Below are 27296 nucleotides of genomic sequence, written 5' to 3'. Positions count from 1 at the left end.
GAACTAACCGGTCTGGTTCTGAATATGCATGGCACAGATGAGCCTGCAGTGGAGACCATCTCCTGCATATTCATTTTGGCTAACCTGGTTAGGTGTGCCTCCAGCACTGGGTTGTGAAACACTGGCCTAGTCTAAAAGTGCTAAGACACAGTGCCTCCAAGAGCTCCACATGCACAATAACATTTCAAGACCTTTGCAATTTGGTGTAGTCTAGTGATATTCAGAATCCTGGAGGGTCCCAAATAGGTTGGTTTTTCAGCTATCCCTGGTGAATATGCACGAGACTTGCATTATAATTGAAATAGTGTGCAAGTAAAAACCATCTCATGCATATTCATTAGGAATATTCTGGAAACCCAACCTGTCTGCAGCCCTAGCAGACCATCAGTGAATACCACTGGTCTAGTCCTTCACTCTCTCTTACTCTTAATTTTGTTTTTGTCTATATTAACTGCGCTTCCGCTAAATATTTACATAAACATTCAAAGTATCATATCCGAACTGTATGCTGTTCTTGGACTATTTGTTCCTAAAACTAATAGTGCTTTTCAATTTGACCTACACCGAGTTAGTGTCAAAAAAGTGCTGCAGAGAGTGACACTTACATTCTGTTGTAGCTGTGAATGATCATATTAAATTACGTAAAAAGGATCTACAAGCCTGGGAGTCCTGTGGAGCCTTTATGGACATAGCCTAACACTGGATGAGCTATTTAAGCTTGTATTGCAAATTTCCACTCAGTTGAATCTTTTAAACGTGTGGCAAGGGTATAGATAGGATTTATTTAATGACTGCCCTGACCAATATTTTGTTCTAGCACAGAGCTGAAAAGATATAGCCAAAAGCATCATCACTGCTTTTGAACTTGCAACCTTTTTCTTTTTTCTTTCAGTTACTTTTAAAATGTAAACAGCTTTTCAGTCTTTTTTTTTTCTGTCTTGTTCACTCGCTGTCTTTCTCTCCGTTTTCTCTATTTCGTTCCCCCTTTCCCCTCTTCCTTGTAAGCCGTAGCCTATCTTTAAAAACATCCTTCTTCCCAGCACTTTTCTTTAGCGTTTCCCCTCTCTATCACTGTAGCAAAGAGGTGCAAGCCCAGACTTCCTCTACCTTCACAATTACCTCTCAGATGCAGGGCAGACCCGCTGCCAAAACAAGCTAAGCAACCGGATTCACTTAAAGCACAACCATGCAGTACAGGTTACATATGTAACCCCCTTCACTGGCTTAGGAGCTAGGAGGGCAGGGCCCTAGGAGGGTCCTGGGACCAATCCTTTAACTTTCTCCCACTCTGACAGCATCCAGGGGCCCCCAGCACGGGGTTCTTTTCCCAATGTGGGCGAGAACTAAATCCTCCAGGGCCCAAGATGGCGGGGGTGACTCTCAGTAGGTTGATGACTTTGAAGGGGAGGCGAGGGCCACAAAAGACTCTGCAGGCTCAGACTGAGTCCCTAAACTTAAGGGGCCGCTGCAATAGCGGGTGTGCAGGTTAGCCCGTGACTGGATGCACTAGGCTAACACCCGCTACAAAAGGGATCAGCGCGTCCAAAACATGCATCCAAACACATTTGAAGCCAATAGGGCTCATCACATGTAAAAGCCGTGCCGACGAGGCTATTAGCGCCCCAGTGCAAAAAAAAAAAAAAATCACCATGTGTGCACTCTTACGCACAAGAATTAACCCCAGTCCCACAGCTGGCACTGAGTCTTGATGAGTGTCAAGGGCTTAAAAAAAAAAAAAAGCAGACATTACTGCTTTTCTGGGGTTCCTCCTACTTCGTATTGGCCCGCTACGAAGTAGGAGGAACCACAGGAAGCAGCATGAAAAAAGAAAAATCACGATGGCAGTCATGTTAGGAAAACAGACGCTCAATTTAGGAGCATCCGTTTTCCTAACTTACACACAGCCACGTCTCCTGGGTGTCCAATGCCATGGAAGCACTAGGGACGCACAATTTATCCCTACTGTATCTTTTTTAGTGTGGCAGCTCTTTTGCCTATTGCATTGGGCCCCCAGGAGAGGGGGATGTGCGTGCATTGAAAAAACATCTGCCCAGTTTGGATGCACATTTTTTTGTGCTTGATATTGCATCAGAACCAAATCTTTACTGTCAGAGTTCTTAGATGGTAAAAATGGCATTTTTACAACAGTTCCTATCTTGATACGATGAGATTTACAGTTCTCCAATTTATCTGTGCAAGCATTTCTCAATATGAGGCAGGAACACTCTCAAACTCTGGTTTAGACAAGCAAGGTTCCCAGTCGGGCAGGGGGCCCTTAGAAGGGACAGAAAACCCCTTCCAAAAATACTGATTGGCCAAAGAATTCAGTCTATGCACAGCATTCCCTATGTATCTTCTCTACTAAGATGAAGACTCCATTGAGTGTCCTCAGACTAGAAATTTAGGGGTTGATTTTCAAATGTACACGTGCTACTCAGCATGCAGACATATACGCCCGATTTTATAACATGCGCGCGCATGTTATAAAATCGGGGGTCGGCGTGTGCAAGGGACGCACAGTTGTGCATCCTGCGCAAACCGACGCCCGTGGGCTTACCCCGTTCCCTCCCCCCTAAACTAACCTTCCCACCTCTCCCCCTAACCTTTCCCCCCCCAAAAAATTTTAATTTACCTTCTGCGCCTGCCTCGGGGCAGGTGCAGGTTGCACGCGCTGGCAGCCTGCTGGCACGCGATCCCCAGCCAGCAGCAAATGGAGAGTCTCCAAATAGTTCCACCGGACTACCTTCCAAGCTTCCAGAGTATCCACTGGACCATTCATTGCCACCTGACAACTTGACTTTTGTTGAAAAAATGGGCACTAGCCTCAAGGTGGGAGTAAAGAGAGAACCTGACCCTCGCTCAGAAGGGATAGGCATTCTGAAAATAGTGGACATTCCATCAGAACCATCTGCACTTCCATCACATGAGATGCTGGACAAGGTACTCCTAAAGACATAGCGATCCCTTTTTTCAAGAACAACTGTCCCAAGAAAAGTAGACTTAAAGCTCCATCTAAAGACCTCTCCAGGTTATGGAATAGTTCACCTACCACATAATTCTGTAGCAATAGAATCTGCCATGAAAAAGGCAGAGATCCTACCTACACTTCCAATACAACTCCCAGAAGAGATTACAAGCTGTTTCACAATGTTGGGAGAGGTTTTCAGAGCTTTGTGCTTCATCTCAAGAATACAGCATCAATTCTTTTTTTTTTTTTTTTTTTATTTCTACAAATACAAGCAAGATATAACCTTACACCATTTTTGTTTTCTGAAGTATCAGAAAAGAAACTTTAAATTATACAAATAGGAAAACAAAATCAAAGATACATCACTTTTCCATAAGGTAATACCAGAGGAGCCACAAAAAAATGGAGATTTAGGAAACTTCTAAGTAGAAACAGGCTTAACGTGTAACAGCAGACCAATTTTCATGGATTGTTAGACTTATCATTCCCCAGGTAAAGAAAATAGAATAGTCCTGGAATTAATGAGGGATTTTGGCTGCTCTGGATGAAAGAAAAAACAATATATTCATTCGAAGAACAGATAACACATTTTACATGGATATCTTAATACAAATGAGAACCCCCAATGAAATAATCTGTGATGTTAATGCAAGAAAATCACGTCTCCTTTCTTGAGTGGCTCTAGCAAAGTCCAGGAAAATATGTACTAACTGACCATAAAATGAGTAGAGAGATTCTTAAAATACATAACTTTGCTCAGTTCTTGTTCTGATATAAAAGAAACAAGAAATGTTGATCATTCATGAATTTCAACTGTAGAGTCCTCAAGAAACTGAGTTAAGTTTGCAATGGCATCAGGGTGTTCATCTCTAGATAGTGTCTCTTTACTAGTTCCTGGAAGAAAAAAATGTTTATTAATTGAAGGAACTTTCTCCGCTTCAAATTTCAAGATATCTAGGAAAAACTTCCTTAAAGTATGATAGGGAACTTCCCCTATTACTTAAGGAAAATTCAAGAAGCGGAGATTTAAATGCCTTGTATGGTTCTCCACAAGTTCCAATCTGCGAGAGCAGTTACCATAATCTTTAATCAATTTAACGCTGCAGGACTGAATTTGAGAAACAGATACTTGAAAGGTTTTAATGATCCAAAGACAACGACAAACCTTTTCCGTAGGAAAAAAATCAGCAGAACCAGGGGTCACGATTTGAAACTCCAGGGAGGAAGACTCAGAACCAATGTCAGGAAGTATTTCTTCACGGAGAGGGTGGTGGATGCCTGGAATGCCCTTCCGGAGGAAGTGGTGAAGACCAGAACTGTGAAGGACTTCAAAGGGGTGTGGGATAAACACTGTGGATCCATAAAGTCAAGAGGACGTCAATGAAGAGTGGGTGGCTCGCCAGAATGACGGCTACTGCCTGGAGATAATACCCTTATTCAATAAACATACACACGGTTACTGCGACTCCAACATCGCTCTAAGCTTCAACGGCAAGAGGAAATGTGGGAAAAAAGGATTTGCACTCACAAAGCGGGGAGTAGCTGGCTTGTTACGGCGGTTGCTACCCCAAACCAAATAAGCCTGATACTTCACTTTCAATGCATATCCAGCATAGCTCTCTGCTTCAACAGCAGGGGAGAAGAAAAACTGATACTTCACGCATATCCAGCATAGCTCTCTGCTTCAATGGCAGGGAAGAAGAAAAACTGATACTTCACGCATATCCAGCATAGCTCTCTGCTTCAACGGCAGGGGAGAAGAAAAACTGATACTTCACGCATATCCTGCATAGCTCTCTGCTTCAACAGCAGGGGAGAAGAAAAACTGATACTTCACGCATAGCTCTCTGCTTCAACGGCAGGGGAGAAGAAAAACAACCAATAAGGGCTGAATAAAATAGTCTGGGTAAAACAAATAAGCATGGATGTAGCTTGCTTATTGCGGCGGTTACTACCCCTAACTAATCAAGCTTGATATTTCCCTTGGATGCAGCTCCATCACTGCTCTCTACATTAATGGTGGGGGTGGAAGGGAAATAGAACCAAAGGTTACTAAGAGCCAAGAGAAACAGATAAGTATGAGAAAAAAGAAGTGTGAAGTTTGCTGGGCAGACTGGATGGGCCGTTTGGTCTTCTTCTGCCATCATTTCTATGTTTCTATCACCAAGAAAACGGAATCTTAACCCAATCCTTGATCTTCGAATGCTCAACAAGTATATCCGTCGAAAAAAATTCAAAATAACATCCCTCAGAACGTTAACACTGTTCATTTAACCACACAAATGGATGTGCTCCCTAGATCTCAAGGATGCTTATGCACATATTCCCATACACCCCTCGTGTTGGCAGTACCTCTGCTTCACAGTGGGAAACAGGCACTATCAGTATAAAGTTCTCCCGTATGGACTCTCTTCTGCTCCCAGAGTCTTCATGAAATGCCTTGCTGTGGTGGATGCACACTTACATAGGTCAGGAATTCAAATTTTCTCATACTTGGATAACTGGCTGATTGCAGCCCCCACCCAGTCAGCACTCCAGAAGCACACAGGTATGACAATAACTTGCTTGGAAACCTTAGGATTCCTGATCAACTATGAAAAGTCGATACTGCAACCTATCCAGTCCCTACAAATCATAGGTCCTGAGATCAACTCCATACAAGAGAAAGCTTTCCATCCTAAGGACAGAGTTCAAACTTTATGGAATGTAGCTACTCGTCTGCTCTACCAGACCTCTGCATCATCATGCCACATGCTAATTCTTCTAGGACACATGGCAACAGCAATACATGTAGTGCCTTTAAGCCACCTACATAGACTCTGCCTGCAATAGAGCCTCTACTTCCAGTGGAATCCATTTTTTCACCCCCTATCAGCCAAAGTTTAAATAACAAACTACATGAAAAATGGACACTTGCTGGTGGCTCCAACCGGCTGTACTCGAAAAGGGCACACCTTTGCAACCAGTACTGCATCAGAATAAACTAAACATGGACGTCTCTACATGGGATGGGGAGCACACCTGCATCACTTCAAAACACACCGTCTCTGATCCCAAAAGGAAAGAAAACTGCATATAAATATACTGGAATGCAGAGCAATCTGATATGTGCTAGCACCCTTTCCACACTTGCTCACAGGAAAGAATAGACAACCAAGTTGCCATATTTTACATAAATAAACAAGGAGGAACGGGGTCATGGAATATCTGTCAAGAGGCCTGATGGATCTGGGAATGGGCAGAATGCAACTCTGCAACATTACAGGCAGCATATCTCCCGGGAATTTCCAACACAGAAGCAGAGAGGCTAAGCAGAATCCTTTGACTCCATGAATGGGCACTCTCCCAACAGGTAGCCGACAAGCCTTTTCCACTAATGAGGAAACCCTCAGCTAGACCTGTTTGTCATCTAGGGGAATAGAAAAGTGAAACACTTCTGCTCGATCCATCCCAGTCCACACAGGGAAGCCCCAGATGCTTTTCTAATCTCATGAGCTCAGGGACTTCTTTACTCCTTCTTTACGCCTTTCCACCAATCCCACTAATACCCAAAATGATTCAGAAAGCCATACGCGACCAAGCCCAAATTGAACATGGCTAATTCAGCCTGTTTATCGATGGAACAAAGCAAGTTTGCTTACCATAAATGGTGTTTTCTGAAGATAATAAGATGAATTAGCCAGGCGATCCCACCCACCTCCCTGGACAGCATGCCTCGAATGAAGTACTCCTCAGTCTTATAAAAGACTGAGGAGAATTCTAGAAGGATGAGATGCACGGGAAATGCCAGAGCCACAGGAAATCTGAGGGAGTCAGATGGACTATTAGATGATCAAGAGGTAAAGGGAAGACAAGTCCATAGCAGAAAGACTAAATGAATTATTTGCTTCAGTGTTTACAGAGGAGGATGCTGGAAACAGTATTTAATGGTGATGATTCGGGGGAACTTAAATAAATCACAGTGAACCTGGAAGATGTAATAGGGCAAACTGACAAAGAGTAGCAAATCATCTGGGACAGATGGCATACATCCTAGAGTTCTGAAAGGACTCAAAAATGAAATTGTAGACCTATTAATAGTAATAATTTGTAATCTATCATTAAAATCATATCTGAAGCTTGAAGGATGGCTGATATAACACCAATCTTTAAAAAGTACTCTGGGGTGATCTGCGAAACTACAGACCAGTAAACCTGACATCAGTGCCAAAAAAAATCATAAAACCTGTTCTGAAGAACAAAATTACAGAATCTATAGATAGACATGGTTTAATGGGACATAGCCAACATGGATTTGCCCAAGGAAAGTCTTGTCTCGCTAATCTGCTACATTTTTTGAAGGAGTTAATAAACGTGGATAATGGTGAGCTGTTGGATATTTGGATTTTCAGAAGATGTTTGACAAAGTCCCTCATGACAGACTCCTGAGAAAATTAAAAAGTCATGGGATAGGAGGCAATGTCCTATTGTGGATTGCGAACTAGTTAAAGGACAGGAAGAGAATAAGATTAAATGGTTAGTTTTCTCAATAGAAGAAAATAAATAGGGGATCTGTTCTTGGACTGGTGCATTTTAAATGATCTGGAAAAGTAACAATGAGTTTAGTGATCAAATCTGCAGATGACTCTGAGTCGTTAAATCACAAGCAGATTAAGAGAACATGTAGGAAGATCTTAGGAAATTTTGAGACCTGGGCATGCAAATGACAGATGAAATTTAATGTGGGCAAGTGCAAAGTAATGCACATAGGAAAAAGGAATCCAAATTATAGTTATACGATGTTAAGTGCCATACTAGGAGTCACTATTTAGGTAAAGAGCTAGGCATCATTATGCACAATACATTGAAAACATTGACTCAATGTGGGGCAGTGTCAAAAATGAAACAGAATGTTAAGAATTATTAGAAAAGAAATGAAGAATAAAATGGAGAATATCATAACACCTCTGAAGAGCTCCATGCTATGACCTCATCTAGATTACTATGTGCAATTCTGGTTGCCACATCTCCAAACAATTCTGGAAAAGTTTCAGATTAGGGTGATCAAAATGATAAAGGGAATGGAAAAATTCCCCTATGAGGAAAGGCTAAAGTGGTTAAGGCTAGGGATATGCATCGTTTTTTGTTTTTTTAATCATATCTGTCTTCGTTTTAGGGCCCCCATGAAAAATTTCATTTTTCCCGCGGTTTAGGGTTTTTTTTTTTCAGGGGCCACCGATATTCGGGTTAGTGCACACTAACCCGAAAAATGAATTTTTCTGAAATTTTGGAAAAATAAAAGACTGAGGAAATTGCCTAATTCGGGAAAAACAAATGCACATCTCTAGTTAAGGCTCTTCAGCTTGAAGAAGAAATGGCTAAGGGTAGATATGACTGAGGTCTATAAAAGCATAAGTGAAGTGGAACAGGTAAATGCGAATCAGTAGTTTTCTCTTTCAAAAGATAAAAATAGTTGGACACTCCATGAAGTTACTCAGTAGCACATCTAAAACAAATTGGAGAAAATACTTTTTTACGCAGCACACAATCAAGCTCTGAAATTTATTGCCAGAGGTTGTGATAAAGGCAGTTAATGTAACTGGGTTTAAAAAAGGTTTGGAAAAGTTCCTGAAGGAAACGTCTATAAACTGTTATCAATCAAGTAGACTTGAAGAAAATCATTGCTTATCCCTGGGTGTAAGCAACATGGAATCTATTTACTATTTCAGATCCTGCCTGGAATGTTTGACCTGGATTGGCCACTGTTGGAAACAGAATCCTGGGCTTCATGGACCCTTGATCTGTCCCAGAATGGCAGTTCTTATGTTCTTATGACATACACGCACAAAATTTACACCTGCTTGGGAGCCCATTTATTTATTTTATATTTTGCCTTTTGCCACTTAAAGTGGATTGCATTCAGATACTGAAGGTTTTTCCCTATTCCCAAAGGGTTTACAATCCTAAAACTCTAATTCCACAGTACCTCTTAGAAGTCCTCAATTTGGGACGTCTCAGGTTCCAGGATCTCTAATTAGACCAGCAAGATGAGTGTCACAGTGGCAAAAGTTTTAAGTTAGGCTAAGAATGCTGTTTCTACATGCTACTGTCTTATGATATAGTGTTGCAATTGTGTTGCAATCGTGGAATCGAGGGCAATTTTAGATTTGCACCAGGAGCCTAGCTAGAATAAAACAGAAACTTCTTGGTTTTTGAGGGATGAAAAACATGTTTTTAAGTTGAGATGAAGAAAAACATAAATTGATGCCTTCTACAAAATGGAGCTTAAGGCATATATGATTGATAAGGGATGGCTGATAGGGGATACATGGCCTTAAGATCTAAAGTGATTGGCAGTGGGGTGTGCTAAGGCATTATGATGTAAATTGGGAAATAGATGATTGGGAAAGGTAGGCTGGACCCATGATTGGTTAGGGGCATAGTAACTGAACATTAGAATATGATGCAAGGAAATATATAAGGAGATTGCAACATGTTGATTGGTTTTGATATGCATTCAATGAAATGCATGATTTATAGAACTGATTGTAAGTGCTTGGAGGTTCAGAACAGTTATAGGGATTTGCCACTGATTCTTTAGATATCTTTCACAATAAAATAAGAAAAAGAGAAGTTATGATGTGAAATTTTTCTTTAAATTACTTTAATTTCAACATAGCTCATAACCATTAGCTGTTCTGCTGGAGGAATTGGTACCGGAGGCCTTTGCCCGTAAAAAGACCCATTTTTGCTAACAGGAAACAGTACATATTTAGCTACTGTGCGGCTCTGCTAATTAGCCAGATAAACTTATTCAACTTACTAGTGCAGTATATTCAGCAATGCAGCTGCGCCACTAAATATACCCGGCTCTCTTAAAGTTATCTGGCTAACTTTAGATCAGCTTGATGGGATGACCAGAGTTAGCCAACTCCTCCCCAGAACGTCTCTGGACTATCCCCGACTTATCCGGCCAAACTCTAGCCGGATAAATGGCCTAATTTTCATTTAGCTGGATTACTTCGTAGTTCTCAGGCTAAATGCATTCAATGATGGATTTCTGTAATTTTGTATACAACTTTGTGCATGTATGTTTATGGACATAGTTTAAAAAAATCAGAAGTATGCATGGAAATTACATCCCTCCTCCCAACCGTGCCTCTCCAAAATGCCTCTTGATAGTGAACATAAAAGTACCCATGAAATAACTTTTTCATGTATTTTTGTACATACAATCCCCTCCTCTCCATCCCGGGTAATTCGGCAAAGGCCATTTATGCACATAAAAATGACTCCCTATATTTTTTGTTTGGTATATAGTTATATTGTCAGCTGATTTGGGATCCATGTGGGAATTTGATCTGTTTTGGGGAGATGCACATAAAAATCGCTTTTGGGCAGACTACATGGGTCTTTTTTTAGTCTTTATCTGCTGCCATGCTATGTTGCTATGTTACTTTCCACAGTGGATACGATAACATTTTGAGATGGCAGTGCTCCCTTCCAGCAACACTGACAGTTTGACAAAGTTGCTTCCCTGTGCTGGGATGTACCTTTTTACCTAATTTTATTTTCTCCCTCATCTCTTCCTCTCTTATAGGATATGGGTCCTACCCCGATGACATCATCCACATCAAAAGAAAGTCACTCAATAGGCCCCCAACTGCTCATATTATCAGGGAGAAATGCTTGCTCATGCTTCAGGATAAAAGGGGACTTTTGTCTTTAATCACGTAGACATAAAGGAGGTCAACAAACAAGTTGTGATACCTTTCTATTGGACTAATTTAATAAATTGAGATTACCTTTTGAGTGCTAAGCTGCTTTCATCAGGTCAATCAATACAAAGTGTATTATAATAGTCCAAAAAAAGGAATCACCTATACTTTGTTTGATGACCTTTATTTCTAGTATTCAAGTGGACTGAAATGACAACTACATTTAAGGCATTTCAACTTTTTACACACACACACACACACACTTATTTGTAAAGTTAAAGCATTATTTTAGTAACCAAAAAAATTAGGTGTCTCTAGCCATATTTATATTTTAGGTGCATTTCATACATTTAGATGTGGCAACTGCATGTGTATGTAGCATCTGCACTTCTACTATGCTTGCTATAGACAATCATAACGCTCATGTAGTCGCTCATATTCTTACCCACCACAATTAGAGCTTCTCCTGCTCTCTCTCAGCTCAGTACAGTTCTCCTCATTTAAACTCCTTGGGATAAGCACAGTGCATTCATCCCTAGATCAGACCAATCAAGGACTACATACAAGAGACTCCGGTGTAGTACAATGCACTCTGCATTTCTAGGATACCAGCAATAGACTCCGCAAAACAAGATCTAACTTGAAGTGAAAGCAATGCATGGTGAGGGGGCACCAAACCCGTCTTTATCCAAGTACTTCTTCCTACTCAACCTGCCACAGGTTCTGATACTTGAACTCTAATGCCCCTAAGCCATCGTGCATTGGAAAGATGTTTATTCATGTCACACAATAGCAACAGCTTTCACCCTAAACCCACACACTTCAAAATCAGAAATAAGTTTAAAAAATAATTTAAAAAATGATTGCTTTTTTTGCCTTAAATATCTATGTATGTTTGTGCTGTTTCTTGTATCTGTTCAATAGGTATGAACTATACATATAGTGTTTGTATGTAGTTTTTTGCATCATGAATGTTGGTGTGGGAGTGTTAATTTGGGTTTGCCAGAGATAAGACCTGGAACAGTGGAGTGAAGACTGTGGGGAAGTGCAGCGGCAGAATAACAAGCAGTGAAAAACAAGGATGTGTCATAAGCAAAGCAGAATCACAGGGGGGAGTAGACCTGTAACAGGTGAATTCATGGCAAAGTACTGAAGGAACAAAAAGGGGCAACAGTGAACACTGGAAGGGTTTCTATGCATGTGCATGTTATGATTCTTGAGAGACATAAAAGGAAATGGAAGGTGTAAGGGGAGTATTTGTAGCTTTTCACTATGTAAGTAGCAGGTAGAGTGCTAAGAAGTTGTATGAGAGGCTACAGTATAGGGCTAAATTTGAGGGAGAAATGTGGTACAAATAAAGTAGTAGGCAAGAGTAAAGAAGGAGAAAAGGAAGAATGTTGGTGGGTGAGAGGATGGCAATATAAAGAAAAGGATGAAAATGGTTACAGTATGGAGTAGAAGGGGACAATATGGAAGAAATAAGGTGAGTAGAGACAAGGAGCGAAGAGGATCAGAAGACAGAAAAGTGAGGGGAAAAGACATGGAATTTAAGTAAATTTCCCATGGCTTGAATAAAGATGAATCTGATTCACACAAGTTTTGACAAATTCATCCCAACAAAAAAATTGTAGATACTGTGGTAATGTGGACCAAAAAGTTAATTTTGTAATGGTCATGGAGTCTGACTTGTTCCATAAGATATTCATGGGTGTTTACAAATTCCATGTATTTTCTAATCTCACATTTTATGTGAGATGCACTTACATTTATTCAAACAAAGCATTTTTATAAGCATTCAAATTCCTGATGCTTATTTATATGGACAAATTATTTTTATTGAAAACAAATAACTATGCCTTCATTTATTTAAAGTCCACCCACTCCTAGTACTGTAGCATTTTTTTATGCATCAGAAGGCAACAATCCTGCAACATAATGGCAAAAACTAAGAAGAGAGCTCCCAGTAAAATCATGCCTACATGCCTCACAGGCCTGTGACCAAACAAGCAACGCAGGCAGCTACCTAAGATAACAATCAAACAGGTGCCAAAAGGCAATCATGTTCAGCTGCTGCTGTTATAAAAAAAAATAAATGTAAAAACATTTAATCCAATCCACTAAAGCCTTTCTTTTTTTTTTTTTTTTTTTAAACGCTGCTTGAAACTTGGTTAAGTAAAGACTTTTAATTAACCCCTAGCCCTGTTGCATATTTTGGGCCAGCTCAATGACCGTAGGTGCAGAGGGTCTCCCTGAGATGGATCTTTCACACCTGGGTTGGCTGGGGAGGCACTGTTTATAGAGGGGGGGGGGGAGGGGTGGAATCATAGTCATCGTTAAGGGTGACCTCTGCTGACCACACTGGAGCCCTGGTGCATGGCTCCCAGCCTCATTACAAGGAACAGTTGTGAGGGTGGGTCCTAGTAAAATGGGTGAAAAATCCCCGCGTAGCTGTGTATGGAGACCCATGATGGCATCAGAATGCCGGCACTGGTTCCAATTGAGCTGGAGAAAGGAGGAACTATTGGACCAAAAAAAAAAAAAAAACCCCAAAACATTTTCGGTTCTTTAATAATAAATCTAATCAAGATATGAAATAGTTTTGAATCTCTTGACTCTGGCACTATAACAGAAGCAGAAAACAACACACTTGAAAGTGACGAGCCAACTTAGTGGGAAAAAAGCCGAAGAGTACAGAATTAGCTTAAAAGTTCAGACTCATCCTTTACATAAATGCTTTTTTTCTAATTAAATCTGCCATGGAATATAATTTTTCTTCGAGATTAAAATTTTCAAAACCTTTGATATTCACAGTAAACATAATAACATACTATAGCTTGGACTGTAGCTGAGAGAAAGTGAAAACAATCAAAAAAGCAGGTACAGTGACCTGGAAATCCGAAAGCACTTGCAGAACTGACTTAAATAATGAACACCACCAAAAAGTAGAAATAAAAAATATTGACAGGTAAGAACCACAACAACGCCCATTGAGTTGGCCTGGTCCTGATGCAATAGCACAGAGGCCACCCAGTCTCACCCTTTTACCCCGACCTCTGCATGTAGGGATCTTCTTTGCCTACCCCATGTTTTCTAGGTGTTCGGATCATTTTTGGAACTTTGTGCGTGTAAATTCTTACGCTGCATGTGTATCAAATTAAAGTTTATGTACATAAAACAGCATTTACCCACACAGCTTCCAGAAACAAATGGAAATTGGCCAAAATGAAAATGAACCGAAGCAAAATTTTGGGGTGGCTACACATTCCTAATGTCTTCTTGAGTTAGGTTACTGCGTTTGGCTGCACAACGTGTGAACCAATACTTAGTACTACAGTAGGTTTTAATAATTCTACCTTCTCTTCACTAGCGCTGTGCCACAGACAAAAAAGCTCTCAGCTCTGCCCAGCTTCATGAAAACAAATGCTTTGCCAAAAAAAAAAAAAATCTTACTGGCCCATCTTAACTTTTCTTTTAACCAGATACCTCCTTAGCCTGTTTCTAAGTTCATTGCCCAAGCCTGTTCTTTCACCCATTTTAAAAAGTCTGGTTACACCCTGCTCTGTCCTGCCAGAGTATGGGGCAGAGACTGGTAACAGGGTCAAAGCTGTGTGCAGAACTCTGTAAACTTGGAGGGGTGGTTTGTTTTTTTTCAGGTATGTAAAGTCCTCATTCACCAATAAACTTCCTTCATGTGTGAGCTACTTTTCTGCTAATGGATTTTCTTTTTGAGTTATGAATGACATTTCATAGTTACAAGCCAGGGAAGACCGGAGGTACACTGATACCTGGCATTTGACCAGAAGAGTCAGTGCTGGAGCAGCTTGCAACACATTAGTACCGACAGGGATGAGGAAAAAAGGGTGGGTTTGGTTTTTTTTTTTTTGGTTTCTAACCAATGGTTCCCCCACAGGCTTAGATCAGAGAACCGTGACCGCCTCCCTTCCTCTCAATGTTCATTCCGGTTCATCCGCAGGACCACTTTTACAAAGTTTAGCTAGGGAGGAGGACTCTTCTAGCTTTTAAAAACAACCAACCAAACTCTCTGTCTCAGATTCAGGGAAACTTCCCCCATCAGAAAAGCACGTTGAAGCAATATGAAAGCACAAAACAGCTTTTACAGGCAGTGAGTTCGTCCGTTCTCAAGTAGGTATCCCTGTCCCTGCCGTCGCCGAAGGGAAAGCAGCACCCGATTCATTTCCCACCCCAAGTCTGAGCGTCAGATGTGACCCCCCCCCCCCCCCGCCTCCTTCCCCTCTCCCCCTATTTATTTTTCATCGGCACATGATGGAGCCGTGAGACTGACCATGTGGTCTGAGCCGGTCAGAAACAATTCTGCTGACATCAAGGCAGGAAATCACGAAATCAACGCAAATCACGGCCAGCTCCGGGGGCAAGGGGCACTGAAATCAAAAGCCGATACCTACCCTGCTCTAAGATGACAGGTTAGAGGCTCTCACTGCCATACCAGGCTGCTGGCTTTCCTTCCTTATTACTTCCAAGCAAAAGAATGAAGAGTTGCCGCAAACCACACAGTCCGATGGCCAAAATTCAACATGTCATGGCTCACTTTCAAAAAAACCTCTGTATCCAGAGTGAAGAGGGGGCGGGAAAAAAACCAACCCTAGACCAAAAAGAAATCCTCCAAAAATACACAGATTACAAAAAAAAAAAAAAGAATATAAGCCAGAGCCTGAGTAGTAGATTTTTGTCTATATGCAGAGCTTGGCTGAAGTGCTCCAATGTTTGACTTGTAAAACTCACATTCAGCAGAGCGCTTAATCTCCCCAGGCTGGTTGTGTAACTAAGCCGCCGCTGCTGCTGCTGCTAGGCTCTTTGTAAGCCCATCCTCCTGCTGCCTGTCTCTCAATAAACGGGAGGGAGGGAGCGAATGATCCTGTGCTACGGAGACAGAGAGAAACTTGCGGAAAGTAGGTCAGCCAGTAGCTCAGTGCCTAACGACATCATTAGCAACCAGCTTCATAGCTGGAAAATGTTGCCAGCATGGTAGGTCCTTCCCGTCCTGCTTCCAGCTCTCTCTGCTCTCCCTGAGGCCTGGCACATGCTTCCAGCTCATGCCTCACCCAGGGCTAGAGCAAGGCCTGGTACTGCCCCGGGTGAGCTCTACAGTTTTGCAGATTCCCTCTACCTATTCTGTTCTAGAGCCTCCCCCAGGACAGACAGTGGTGATGGTGGTGAGGAAGGTTGCTGGAAGTCACCACCACTGCTGGAGATTAGCCACAAGAGCGGTGGCCGTCATGGAGGTGAAAGAAGATGCACTAGAGCACTGGCGGGCAAGGGAGGAGAAGGGGTGATCTGCCACAGCAGGTAGGGGGAGAAAGAAAGAGAGAATGGCGAGACCAAGGAGTGGCGGCCAGCAGGACAGAAAGATGGAGAGGGGGAAAAAAAGGAACAGGTGCTAAAAAGAAAAGGTGGGGGGGTGGGAGGGTGGGGAGTGAAGGAGAGCAGCCAATAGGGAAGAGAGGTAGCCAAGAAGTAAGGTGCTAGCAGGAGAAGTTTGGGGGAGGGGATTGAGGGGGAGGGGGAGGGGATTGAGGGGGAGGAGGAGTGGCCAACAAGAGAGGGGGTAAGAAAGAGCATCTGTTAAAAAAAAAAAAGATGGTGGTGGTGGTGGGGAGGAGAAACCTAAAAGCAGGGGCCAGCAGGAAAGAGCAGGAGTGGGAGAGATGGTTGAGGAATGCAGTTGGCAAGAATGAGCTGGAGCTGGGGAAAGCTTTGAGGGGCCTGGGGAATGTAAAGCTGGCAAGGTGAATAGGGAGAGGTCTGCAGGAGAGGGACGAATTGGAGTCAGGGCCAAAAAGCGACAGCTGTAAAGGAAGGGATGGCTGGGAGGCAGTTAACTGTGGCCAGGAGGGGAAGAAGGAGGTGGCTGGGACAAAGGTAGCTGGGGGGGGGGGGGGAGCAAGAACCAGCACTGGCACCAGCATCCAGTCAGCAGATAAGAGGCAGAGTATGGGAACCAGTCAGCAGAAGGGGCAGAGTATGGGAACCAGTCAGCAGAAGGGGCAGAGTATGGGAACCAGTTAGCAGAAGCTACCAAGAAAGACCAGAGCCCAAAAATCAATCAGGGCCAAGGAGTGATGGCTGGTGAGCCGAGAAGGGAATAAGAAAAAAGCAAAAGGAGGGGGTGAGCAAAGGCCAGCAGCAGAGGGCAAATGGGGAAAATGTCAGGAAACAGGGCCCATTAGGACTAGGAGAAAAGGGAGGGTGGGGCTGAGGAGCAGAAGCTGGCAATGTCATGAGGTGGGAGCTGGAGCCCAAGACGGGCAAGGAGTGGCAGAAGAGCAGCGGCCGGACGTGAAGCCCCAGGGAGGGATGGCGGGTGCTCGAGGTGTGGTGCCAGTGTTATGTTTAAGTAAGAATGTGAAACCTGGGCTGAGATGAGAGGTGACTCTGCCCACAGGGAGGAGCCCTGTGAGCCTCACCGTCAGCAGGCGGAGTCTCAGTGGTGTGGGACACAGCTAGAAGTGGAGACTTTATTATGAAGGAAGGAAAAAGTAATGTCCACAGAATTGGAGATATAGAAGTACAGTCCTGGGCAATGGGAATTACCCAGAGTGAGACCACAGCTGAGAAGATCCGGTAGTGGCCCACGGAGCGGGGTACGCTGGGAATCCCCTCTGACGAATGTAGGCACCTCAGGAATACAGATACGGTAGTGGCCCGCGGAGCGGGGTATGCCGAGGATGTCTGTACAGTAGATGTTGAAGAACTGGTAGCGATGCCAGACCCCGGAAGTGGCTCCTGTAGATGGTGCGTAGGTATAGCAGGAAAACTGAATGGCTTCTACTGAAGAAAGGTGGTAGTGGCCTGAGGGTCGGGGTACACTACGTGGAATCCACAATGTAGTCCGAGTAGTAGAAGTCAGTAGAGGTACTCACAGTAGATGGTTCCTGGAGAGAGATAGAGACCTGAGAAGCAGGTCTAGTAGCAGGCAGGAAGGCCCTCCGAGGAGCGGATAGCTGAGGATGCAGGGGAGCCCCCAAGGAGTGGGGTACTCAGAGCGTCCGGATGCCAAGACCAAGTCAGGAACAGGAAGTCCTTGAATGTGGAGAATTCAGCAAGACGGAACTCCTTGCTAACTCGAGGAAGGCAAGGGCTGGTCAGATTAAATACACTAGAGGGTTGACGTCATCGGGCGGGGACACCCCTGAGGTTCCCGCCATGACGTGTTCAAATGAGGCCCTTGTGCGCGCGCGTCTAGGTAACTCCATGTCCAAGATGGCGGTCGGCAGCGCCCATGCTGTCCCGGGAACGCCAGAGAGGTCGGCAGGGACTGGCAAAGACTGCCATTCTTCCCAGACTTGATGGAGCGGGGAAAAAAGAGGTGAGCATGAGAGGTTGCAGCCATCTGCGACCAACAGGCATAACAGTACCCTTTTTCTTAGGGCCCCTCCCTGGGGGTTTCGGCTTCCTAGAATGTGTCCTGTGGAACTGTTGGATCAACTCCTTGTCGAGGATGTTACATGCAGGCTCCCAACTATTTTCCTCAGGGCCGAATCCTTCCCAGGAAATAAGATATTTCCATCGTCTGCCGTATTTTCTTACATCAAGGATGTCTTCCACTTGATATGTGATGTTTTCTTCGGCAGCAAGAGGCTGGGGCTCCGGTGTTTTCCTGGAGAACTTCGACAGGATGAGTGGCTTCAGAAGGGAGATATGGAATGCATTATGTATTCTGAGTGCCGGTGGTAGCCATACCTTGTCGCCGGGTTGTAACTGTGGTGCGGCTCTGTGATGGGCATAATAGAACTTCTTCGCCTGTTGTCTAGCCTTCTGGAGAAGTTCTTTTGTGTGTTCCCACAACTGATGTAATTCTTGCGCCGATGCCTGGGCTGCAGGAGAAGCTACTGATAATGGCATTGTTAGTGGAGGTAACGGCTGACGTCCGTAAACCAGTTGAAAAGGAGATGACCCCATTGAAGCGGACTGATGTGAGTTCAGAGCAAATTCAGCCCAGGGGAGCAATTCAGACCAGTCGCTTTGTCTGGAGTTGACATAAGCACGGAGGAATTGTTTTAGTGTGCGGTTCGTTCTCTCCATCTGTCCATTGGCTTGCTGGTGGTAAACTGATGTAAGATCCAATGAAATGTCAAATTTCTTGCACAGGGATCTCCAGAACTTAGCTGTAAACTGAACCCCCTCTGTCTGAGAGGATATGCTTAGGCATGCCATGTAGACGGAAGATATGCTGGATGAATAACCTTCCTAGCTCCGGGGCAGACAGTAAGCGGGGAAGTCCCACAAAATGTGCATTTTAGAAAAGCAGTCAATGGTGACCCAGATGGTATTATTACTGTTGGACAAGGGCAAATCAACGATAAAGTCCATGGCAATGTGTGTATACAGTTCAATGGGAGTGGACAGTGGTTGGAGGAGTCCTCAGGGACGGCTGACTGGAAGCTTCTGTCTAGCGCAGGTAGGACATGACTCTACGTAGGCCCATATGTCTTCTTTCATAGAAGGCCACCAATAATATCTCTGTAAGGTGATGAGTGTTCTGGACTATCCAGGGTGACCTGCGAGCAGGGAGTCATGGGCCCATCTGAGGATCTTCTTCCTAAAAGAGTGAAGTAGCATTGTCTTTCCAGCGGGAACTGTGTGTGTGTGGCTGCAAGAAGTACCTTGGTAGGGTCAATGATATGTTGTGGTGTGTCCGGGATGTCTTCTGGAACAAAGGAACGGGAGAGTGTGTCTGCCCAGGTATTCTTATCCGCTGGACGATACTTCAGTAAGAAATCAAATCGATTAAATAATACCGACCAGCGCGCTTGTCTATAGTTCAAGCGTTGCGCATGATGAAGGTATTCAAGATTTTTAAGGTCGATGTAAACCGTTGTCTGGTATTGTGCACCTTCGAGCCATGGGTGCCATTCTTCGAACGCCAATTTGATGGCAAGTAGCTCCTTGTCTCCTATCCCATAATTCTGCTCGGCAGGAGAGAACCGCTGAGAGAAAAAGTAGCAGGAATGTAATGTGTGGGTGTCACTGTGTTGACTAAGGACAGCACCGACTCCAATGTCCGAAGCATCTACCTCGACAATGAATGGTCATCGGGGATTGGGATGGCGTAGACATGGTTCCTGAATAAACTCTTCTTTAAGTTTCTGAAAGGTGTCAACTGTTGGATTCATGGACCCTTGAGCCGGCTGGGACAGATGATGACGCACCGTGGGAAGGCTCTCAGTGGATGTCAAAGCTGGGAGGTGGCACAGGGCAGGAGACCAGAGGGATGTTCACCAGTGGAAGCCCGAGGTCCTTCCAGGAGGAACCTGTGAGGATCTGGGTCACTTGGACTTACGTGCGGTCTCCTGTGGGCCGGTGTCTGAAGAGGAGTTCCAGAGTATTGAAGAGAGGAGAAGTTGAAGCCAGGAGGCCAACCGGAACTTCACCACTGGAAGCCCGCAGTCCCCCCAGGAGGAGCCCATGAGGACCCGAGCTGCTTGGATTTAGGCGAGACCCCCTGGACGTTGCAGAACCGGTTACCGGAGGAAGAGAAGAGTCGGAAGCTAGTGGACAAGCCGAAGTCAGAAGCCAGTAGACGAAGAACAGCAACTAGCAATCTCTGGGAGCAGAGAGAACCTTGTTGCAAGGCAAGGAGTAGATCTAGATGCAGGGTTTAAATATCCTGAGAGTGTCTGACGTCACCCCAGGCTGTGCTGTTCCTTCCCGCGCTGGCCCCTTTAAATGTAGAGCCCCTGCGCGCGCATCTAGGGGGCGGCGCCAGCCACGGAGCATCGGCGGCGTCTCCCTCGAGGAGGGAGCGCAGCGGGCAGGAGCCAGGCAGGCTTGTACAGGCCGCAAAGACGCTGCAGCAGCCCGGATCATCCCTGAGGTAGGTGGAGGGACCAGGGCACGGCTCGGGACTGCAACAGGGGCTTGGGCTTCGCAAGATGATCCAAGTGGAACTGGTGAAGGAGAGTCTTGTCTAGGATGTTAGAGGCCGGCTCCCACGTATTCTCCTCGGGGCCATACCCCTCCCAGGAGAGGAGGTACTCCCATCTACAATGGTGGAACCGCACATCCAACACGTCCTTCACCTGATAGCAGCTGAACAAGATGTCATCTGAGTTGGTGGGCTCAGGAGGCTTGTCATGGTTAACAGACAGGATCAAAGGCTTGAGGAGAGATACATGGAAGACATTGTGGATCTTCAGGGTGGATGGAAGGCGTAGGCTGTAGGAAACCGTACCCACTCGCTCCGCTATGGCGAATGGGACGATAAACCTGGGAGCCAGGCACATAGAGGGAATCCGCAATCGGATGTTCTTGGTGCTCAACCACACCTTATCCCCCGGGAGAAAGACAGGAGCAGGGCGTCGTAGCCTGTCTGCATATTTCTTCGCCGTAGCAGCAGTCTGTCGAAGCTTCTCCTGAGTGGATCTCCAAAGGTCATGTAACTGTCGTGCTGTAAGTTGCACTGCAGGGGACGAAACCATCAGAGGCAAGGGCAAGGGAGGTCTAAGGCATTTCCCATTGACCACCTGGAAGGGAGATATGTTGGTAGCAGAATGTTTATGGAGGTTGTAGGAGAAATCTGCCCACGGCAGTAAAGCCACCTAGTCATCTTGGAGATCTCCCACAAAGGCACGGAGGAAGGCCTTTAAGGTCCGATTTGTGCTCTCTGCTTGGCCATTGCCTTGGGTGTGAAAAGCCATCATAAATTCTAGTTGGACCCTGAATTTCCTGCAGAGAAATCTCCAATATTTAGCCGTGAACTGTGGGCCTCGGTCTGAGGCAATATGGAGAGGGAGCCCATGTAAGCAGAAGATGTTTTGAGTGAAGAGACTTGTGAGTTCGGGCGCTGTTGGTAACTTAGAGAGGGGCATGAAGTGGGCCATTTTCGAGAATCTATTGACCGAAACCCATATCAGTCTTCTCTTCTGAGGGAGGTAAATCCACAATGAAGTCTGTGGACAGATGGGTCCATGGCTCGGTGGGAATGGGTAATGGTTGTAGAAGTCCCCAGGGGTGGCCAGTCAAAGGCTTCTGTTGAGCGCAGGTAGGGCAGGAATTGACATAAAGACGGACATCCTTCTTGACTTGAGGCCACCAAACGTATTCAGTCAACAAGTCCAAGGTCCGAGCGACTCCTGAATGACCCGCGGTCAATGAGTAGTGAGCCCACAACAAAACCTTCTTGCTCAGGCGGGCAGGTACTACCGTTTTGCCCATAGGAACCACATTTGAAGCAGCAAGAAGGACCTTGGCCAGATCGAGGATATATTGAGGCAGGTTAGGGCTATCCTCCTTCTCCGTAGTGCAGGAAAGGGCATCTGCCTGAATGTTCTTGGAAGCTGGTCTGTATTGGAGGAGAAATTTGAACCAGCTAAAGAATAGGGTCCATCGAGCTTGTTGGGGGTTGAGGCGTTGGGCTCGACATAGGAATTCCAGATTCTTGTGGTTGATATAAACAATCATGGGATGTTGGGCCCCCTCCAGCCACTGGCACCATTCCTCAAATATACAAAAGGGGCGGAGTTAAGGGCACACACATTTAGGTAAATCACAACAGAATAATGTGCGGCAATCAATTAAACTGGACAATAGCACTATGAACAAAACATAAATAATTTATGTTTATGTGACCATTCCTCAAATGCCAGTTTTATGGCCAGAAGCTACTTGTCCCCTATACCGTAATTCTTTTCAGCAGGTGAAAACTTCCGGGAGAAATAAGAACAAGGCAAGGATTTGCCAATGGTGGATATTTGGCTCAGGACGGCTCCTACCGCAAAGTTGGACACGTCTACCTCCACAATAAATTGACGCTGGGGATCAGGATGATGGAGACAGACGTCTAGAAGAAAGGCTCTCTTCAGTTCCAGGAAGGCCCTTAGCACCACCAGGGACCAGTGTTTTGCATCAGCTCCCCTCCTGGTAAGGGCAGTAAGCGGGGCCACCATCCGGGAGTAATGGGGTATGAACTGGTGGTAAAAGTTGGCGAACCCAAGGAAGCATTGGAGTGCCTTAACCCCCACTGGTTGAGGCCAATCCTTGATGGCCGCTACTTTCTCTGGGTCCATGTGGAAGCCCATAGAGGAGATAATATATCCGAGGAAGGGCAAAGACTTGCTCAAACTGGCACTTCTCCATTTTGGTGAAGAGACGATTGTCTCGAAGCTTCTGTAGCACTCGTCGAACATGTATGTGGTGCGTGGCCAGGTCCTGAGAATATATTAGTACATCATCAAGCTATACTATGACAGAGGTGTGCAACATATCCCTTAACACCTCGTTCTTTATGTTCTGGAACACTGCAGGGGCGTTGCAGAGGCCGAAGGGCATAACCAGGTATTCATATTGCCCGTCTCTCATGTTGAACGTGGTTTTACATTCGTTGCCTGGTCGTATCCTTACCAGGTGACAAGATCCAGCTTGGTGAAGACCTTGGCTCCTTGTAGTCGATCTAGGAGCTCGGGAATCAATGGCAAGGGATATCTGTCATGTCGTGTAATGGCGTTGAGACCAAGGTAGTCTATACAGGGTCGGAGTGACCTGTCCTTCTTTGCAACAAAGAAGAATCCGGCTCCAGCAGGGGAAGCAGAGGGCCGAATGAAGCCCCTGTCTAAATTCTCCTGGATGTAGGATGACATGGCTTGGGTTTCTGGAAGCGACAAAGAGTATACCCGCCCCTTGGGCAGTGTAGTGCCGGGGATCAAGTTTATGGCACAGTCAAAGGGCCGATGTTCGGGGAGAAGTTAAGCCTTCTCCTTCGAGAAGATATCCTGGTAATCCAGATATTGCGGTGGAACTGTCACCGATGTGGTCAGTGGCACGCTGGGCTGAGGAATAGTCGCCAGGCAGGAGTCAAAACAAGGTGGACTCCAAGATGCGATCTGGAGCATATCCCAGTGGATCACTGGGGAGTGCTTCTGAAGCCAGGGCAAGCCCAAGATGATAGGGTGAATGGACCTCTCCAGTTTGAGGAACGAGATCTCTTCGGCAAGGAGGAGACTGGTACATAGAATCAAGGGCTTGGTGCAGGTAGACACGCTCCCCGGCAGAGGAGTACTGTGGATTGAAGATACTCGGAGTGGAGGAAGTCAGGGTTGGACCTCAAGCTGCAACTGTCGGACAAGATCCACAAGGATGAAATTCCCTCCTGCTCCAGAGTCGACCAAAGCCAGTGTATCAAAAGAACCTCCGGGGTAGACAATGGTAACCGGTACGGTGCATGGGGAGGCAGAATTTGTATTACCTAGGGTCAGTTCCCCGATGATCCCTAGGTTCTGGCGTTTCCCGGTCACTCACCACATTGAGCAAGGAAGTGCCCCTTGTTGCCGCAGTATAGGCACAGGCCCTGGGTATAGTGACGTCTTCTTTCCTCTTGCGAGATCGGGCTTCGTCCAAGTTGCATGGGTTGTGCCCCTTGAGTGCTGGAAGAAGCAGAGGAGGAAGGTACAGGTCAGGGAAATGTAGACCCCGAGTTACCGGGATTAGTGTGTCTGTAACCAAGTTATTCCAAGTATGACCGGGTGTATAGCTTTATCCAAGACCAGGAAAGAGATGGTCTCCGAGTGGATCGACCCCGTGCGGAGACGAATGGGTTGAGTAGAATAAGTGACCTCACCAGGAAGTGGCTCGCCGTGTATGGAAGATAGCAGCAGTGGCGTCACTCACCGCCCCCGCCCCCCTGCCTTGTGCATCATTCTCCGGTGCTGGGCAAAAGGGGCTTGCCGCACTTCAGCAAGCCCCTTTTGCCCAGCATCGGCCAATCAGGCGGCATGCCCTCGCTCCCTGACACCACCGCGTCACTCCCCCCCCCCCCCCCCCCCCCACCGGATGCTGTTAGTAATTTTGATTACCGGCGCATAGGACCTGCAGAATACTAGAGCATTCCCTGCCTTGTGCATCATTCTCCCAACAGTTAAAGCACACAAACCAATCTTTCAACCAAAGAGGCTTCTGCGACACTTAGCAGTTTTAATCCTCCTACCCTGGCAATGGGGAAGCCAATATAGAAAATTATTTTTTTCCTTAAAAATGTGTATAAAAAAGGGGTTGCATCTTATACGCCACTGCGTCCTATACGCCGGCAAATACGGTATATGTTCAGTGTACTGGAACAATAAATGTGAAAATCAGCTAAGATATTTTCTGTTTGCATCTGTGGGAATTGAGTCACCTAGCAACCTTAAGCACTCCCTAGCCATTACAAACCCTAAGGTGGTGCCCAAGGCAGATGATGCAACAGTAGGACAGAAAGACCGGATAAAGGTAAGATAAGTTGGGGAGAAGAGACAGAAAGAGGAGAAGTAAAGGAAGGGAAGGGGGAGATAGTGATGAGGAGATGGAATATAGCATAGAGTGCAGTGTTTTCTAGTACATATAATAATGACAAAATTTGTGCTGATACCTGTTCCTGAAAATAGATGCCACCAACAGAGGACACAGAAGGAAACACAAAGGGACCCACCTTGTTGATGGCACCTATCCAGGGAAGGTCGCTGAACAAAACAGAACTCAGGGCAAGTTTTGCTTTTGGTGCCCCTTCCCTTTTATTATTATTTATTTCCTTCAGTTTGGTATTCCATGGTCTCACTGTAGGCCACGAGTTGGTTACAATAAAAGTGGAAACATCCAAAATAACTAACATAAAAAAAAAATGTAGATTATAACCATCTTGTAGACTGTTAGACTGACTTAAAAGTACAACAGGGTGTCCCACATGGCTTGGCAAACAGGGAAGTCGCCCTGTTCGCCCATTCCTTGCATAGATCTTGCATCTGTCTTCAGGAAAGTTGTCTCTTGCATGGGGTTTTAAAGCATTATCATGTATACCAGAAAACAATGAGCAAATTGTTTCCCTACCCACTGGCACTCTGAAGATGTGCAAACCCCAACAGTTCTCGGCTGTACGTGGAGGACACAGTGGGTGGTGCAGAAAGGACAAGTTTATCAATGACTTGTGTTACTCCTTTGCTAGTAAGAGCAGCTTCTTCCTGCCCCCATCCTCCTTGCTGCTGCTGTCAGCAGATCTGGTGAAGGCTGCAAGTGGAGAGGTGCCAGAGATGGTTCGGGTAGGGGTGCAGTGAGCAGGTGGGAGGGAAGGGAGAACCAGCAGGATGATTAAGGGAGGGACATTTTCTACCACTTCAATTGTTGTTCTGGACAGTTTCACGTGTGTTCTGGTTAGTTGTGTTGGCCCTGCTCTCATCCTCCTTTCTTCCAGGATGAATGGGCACATGGTGAACTCATTTCTTGCCATTATTTAGAATCACATCCTATCTCCACCAGTGCAAGGTGCACAAAGAAGTAAAGTAGTTGCAGTTTTCCACAGGTCTTTACATTCTGAAGTTAAGCAAGCTCACTCGGGATTCATTCACTTGCCTGTTTGGCTCACTATTTCATAGACTTTCTATTGAAACTAGGGATTCCTCTTGCACAGTTAGAATAGAACATTTTTTAATGTCTTTTCCCCAAAAACTGGGTTAAACGTGCAGTTCTTCTTTCATATTCAATTTTCCAAACTAAATGAAATGTAGGTTAGAAATGATTAGTCATGCAACAAGCTGACTCACTGGTTTAACATTTATCATTTTTCCTTTTTATAGTTTTCTTTCTTTAAATGCTCCTGCAGAAAATTAATTAAAGTATCTAGGAACATCATAGTTGTGTTTCATCTTAGCCAAGTTTTGTTTGATCAAAAAGTCTGTGATGCCTGTGACCTTTAGATTCTTTAAAATATCAGCATGCCTGTTTCTTGACTTTGTGGTTGTGCCTTCCTTCTAGATCTTCTCTTTTTGGAATATAAATATACAACTTTTACTGTGGCCATTCCCTTTTTTTTTTTTAAATTATATTCTTGTGGCCAGTTCATCCAATATGCATGCTTCATATAAAACTTTGTGATAACTGCATGTGCTTGTGATAAAGATCATAACAGGAATCCCCTGATATACTTGAATAATTACAGTGGTATGACTAAGTCAGGAAGACTTTCAGAAACTTGAAATCATATACTATCTTCTAATGAATGAAATACAAATAAAAATGAATCTTAATAATTCTTTTTTTTTTTTAATTGTAATTTTTATGGACCTTTGTATATGTTTCGATAAAAGAAAAAAATCAGGGACATTATGATTTCAAATTTAGGGTGTACTCCAGTTTTGGTTGTTGTGGCTACCAAAAGCATAGGCATATTCATCATATATATATAATATCTATATTTGCATTCATTTGACCTCATGGCCCAATTAATTTCCATATTCAGGTTAGCCTGAAAACATGACCTTTTGAAATCTGGAACTGCCTACCCTAGCGTACCCTTGTAAGGTCTAGAATTGTAATCTCATCTTCTGCTGTATCTTCCTGACGGGATTAGGGCGCAGTTGCCCCTAACAGCTCTGTTCTAATCGTGCTGGGACTGAGGGCGTGAAGGAGAGTGAATGTGGTCCCTGCTACACCAAAGAGAAACAGAGATGAGGCAAGCAAATCTAGACCCATTACTTTAACATCAGTAATGGGCAAAACTATGAAAACACTAAGCACCTTGAAACAAGGGGATTAAAGAACCCAAGACAGCATGAATTCAAAATGGGAACATCCTGTCAGTCAAACTTGATTGCCTCCTTAATAAGGGGACATAATTGAAGTCTCTCAGGGAG

At 44.8% G+C, this 27296-nt stretch overlaps 1 protein-coding gene across 1 annotated transcript in view; it reads right to left on the bottom strand.

Annotated features, from left to right (window-relative positions):
- Positions 1 to 15370, bottom strand: part of LOC115094477 (neuronal PAS domain-containing protein 2-like) — a 192158-nt gene extending 176788 nt beyond the window's left edge. Inside the window, exon 1 of the mRNA XM_029607573.1 lies at positions 15090 to 15370. The gene's annotated coding sequence lies outside the window, so the exon portion shown is untranslated. The remainder of the gene's footprint in view (positions 1 to 15089) is intronic.
- Between the last annotated feature and the right edge of the window lie 11926 nt (positions 15371 to 27296).

The sequence above is a fragment of the Rhinatrema bivittatum genome, chromosome 6 (genome assembly GCF_901001135.1).
Source record: "Rhinatrema bivittatum chromosome 6, aRhiBiv1.1, whole genome shotgun sequence".
Classification (NCBI taxonomy): Eukaryota; Metazoa; Chordata; class Amphibia; order Gymnophiona; family Rhinatrematidae; genus Rhinatrema; species Rhinatrema bivittatum.
Note: the sequence above shows the minus strand (reverse complement) of the source record. Positions and strands in the feature narration are given on the sequence as shown.